Genomic DNA, 3,462 nt, shown 5'->3' on the forward strand with positions numbered 1-3,462 from the left:
GGTTCAGGAAGGGGCAGGAAGCAGATGTTCAATGGGTCATGTGATGGTCACGTATAGATGACGTGTTTGCAGGCCTGAGGGCATCAGTTAATTTACTCATCCTTTTCCTGCTGGATATACTAGTTCCATTCATTGGCGATCACAAAACATCAGAAGGTATCTATAGGTTATAGTCCTGATACAAAAGATCTCTGTGTTATCTCCTGATTGGATTAGTTTTCCATCACTCCTCTGAGTAGATGACGACAAGACTGGCAGGAAGTCGACCCAGAATATTGGAGTCATGTGCTGGGGTGATTAGTTTAGACCTCATGATGGCTTGGAGGGGGGTAGACATTTAGAACCTTCTGTAATATTTCTGTTCCATAATTCACGTGGTGAATCCACAGCTTATGGGGGTCTGTTTCACAAGACAGAGACCTTACACAGCACACACGTCACAGACCCTTGCATAAACAAACAACTGAGTGTAGCCAAAGCTAACTCTGTAGCAGCCACACAGGCATTTAAGCTAAGCCCATTACCTCAACTGTAAGCTGTTAGCATCCGACTAACTGACACTGTGTGAGTGTAAAGTGGATAGTTTGAACCACTCCTCCTCTCCCCCTCCCCCTCCCTCTTGGTTTCACTTCTTGTTTGTGCTATCACCTTCTGTTTAGACTCAGTTAGGTCGGTCCCTCTCCACATACTTTGGTTCTATTTGTGTTATTTTTATTTTTACTTTATTCTACCTCTTTTTGATTTTATTTTCATTAATTTACCTTTGTTCAGCTTGAATGTACCAATTCAGCTAAGTTTATTTTAATTGAATCTGAGATTTAATTAGTTCAATTTATTTATTTTTCCTTTTAGTTTCCTACAGCTATTGGGACCTTTTCGTTTTAATTTTACCTTATTTTAGTTTGTTTGACCATCACCATCTTCCCTCTCGGTATAGGATTATAGCAGTTCTAGCAGCTGTTGTATCCTTAATGAGCCGTACAGGTTATTAGTAGCCCTAATTCCTGTCTCTGCTATACCCCTCCTCCTCAGCATGAGGCCTATTACATAAGGTACAGTTACCATTCATTATTCTACAGTCCCCTGAGAAGACTAGAAACACTTCCTAGTGTCTCTGTTTATATATGTTGAGGTGTTTGTGTCCCTGCTAGCTTAGCTAACAGTCTCCCTAGGTGTATGACCCTGCAGCAGCATTCCTTTGAACAAGTGACAACTGCTTAGTCATATCTCCTAGCTTAAACTAAATAAGGAAAGCCCTTCCTTCTCCCTCTGTCTCTTTCTGATTTTATTTCAGTTTTGTTTTATCTGATACCTTCATAGTGACCAAACCTGTGAACCACCAGTGCTTTGAGTAATAGTTTGACCACATGTATAGCCTGGTCATTAGCTGACCCCTGCTTACAGCCCCATCAACAAAGTTACTCAAATTCTCTCTTTGTGTTCAACCTTACACAGCCTACACAGCTGTTCCCCATACAGATAGCTTAACACATCTGTACGTGCTTGCGTTTGCCTTCTGCCTCTCTCTCTGGTGTTCCCACAAGTGTGCCAGTATGTCACAGACATTCCACAGACATCCAGCCCTGCCAGCTCACCAGGACCACCTGGAAACTCAGCAGAGCACTGTGATGGACATCCTTCAGCCCAAAGCAGCCAACGACCGTTTCCCCTAAACGAACTTTATCACACACACAAAATCACCGTTAAAAACAGCGTATGTGGAACTTAATGAGAGAGACACTAGAACAAAGGCCTTTGAAGGCCATCTGCATGCAGCCAGAGCTGAAGTCCAAACCCTGACTCAGCAATTCTGCAACATTAAAGAGGAGCTTGACATGGTCCAGAAAGAACTGAAACAGTCCTACAGACTGTGCATGAACTCAAGTAAAAGTCACCCTGCTGCACGTCACACTGCCAGCAGTGTAAACCCCCTCACCCCTGTACACAGATACAAGGGGGGGAGCCAAAGCCTTCTGCTTGACACTTCACAAGTCAGTTTCCTGGAAACCTCTGCAGCTGCAGAAGGAAAAGGATCAATTCAGACAAACTCTGAAATGACACATGGAGTGACACTCAAAGACCTCAACCGAATGGCCAGAAAAATCCCTGCATTCACGCCAGAACTTGCAGGAGACCACGACGTCCACGCCTACCTGCGAGACATTGACTTTTTCCTGCAGTCTTGGACCAGTGTGAACCACCAAGATAGACTCTACCTGCTCGGGATCACCTCTAGCCCAGAGGTGCGACGCTTCCTGGCTCGACAGCCAGGACACATCCAGTCAGACTGCCAGCGGCTCAAACAAGCCATCATAAAGGAATTCTCAGACTCAGAGTCTGAACACAGACTGATCGCTGCCCTAGACACCAAACAGGGCCGGCATGAAACTCCCCATGCTTACTACCACAGACTTCGACGAGCTTACTCCGGAGCTCGCAATTACCCTGGGATGGAGGAGGACACCAGCTTCAAGAGCCTTTTCCTCCGAAACCTCCACCCTATTTTAAGTCAACATTTAAGCATTATGGCCTACCACACAATGCCTATTCAACAACTGTGTGACCTGACACAAAAGGCCTTTAACAAGCACAAGGCCTACACTAAAGGTGTTTGTAAGACCCCACTGATTCTGAACTGCACATCCTAGAATCCAAAGCAGGCACCAGAAGGCACCCAGCATTCTGCAGAAAGCCACTACCCAGCGGAGGACAGAGCTGTCACCATGGCAACAGACCCAAGTCCCAGACCAACCACTGGCAGAAACCATAGAAAAGGCCATCCTCATCCTGCGAACACCACGGTATGTCCAACGACAGTCCCCCACAACATCCTCCTCCACACCCTTCAGCAGCCAGACAACATTAGATGGAGCAACAGGCCCACATGCCCAACAGCGAAACCTCTACCAACACAACTCAGGCAAGCTCAAGTCAGTGACGCTACAAGAGCAAAGCGACACTGCAAACATCAGATTTCTAGTGACGTTCGAGCTACACAGAGGCCTAACAACCACCTGCTGCCCTCCTGGCACCATCACTAGGTCAGTCTGAAACTCTCTTCACACAACAACATCTCCATAACAATTCCCTGCGACCCCAGGAACCACCTGCACTCTCACCAGTGAGAGTGCCAGCATGTCTGGGAACGACCCCGGGCCCCTGGTTACCATGGCAACCAGGACCCCTCAGCAAGATCAGAAACTTTTACGACCTAAAAGTATGTAGAGAGAATCAACTCTTACTCAAGTCTCTCTAAAACTGACACATAATGCCCATAAAAATGGACTCTTCTCTCATTAATTCAATGGAAAACCTTTCTTTGAATGAACACACATATACTTCAGGTCATTGTGTATGTTGTTACTGTTCTTGTATATTGTCTTTTATATTGTATGCTGTTTTATGCATGTTATGATAGACCACTAGTTAATATAACCTCACCTATATCATGTTTGGTCTCTA

Source organism: Sinocyclocheilus anshuiensis, unplaced genomic scaffold (assembly GCF_001515605.1).
Source record: "Sinocyclocheilus anshuiensis isolate Anshui unplaced genomic scaffold, SAMN03320099.WGS_v1.1 scaffold758, whole genome shotgun sequence".
NCBI classification, from domain to species: Eukaryota; Metazoa; Chordata; class Actinopteri; order Cypriniformes; family Cyprinidae; genus Sinocyclocheilus; species Sinocyclocheilus anshuiensis.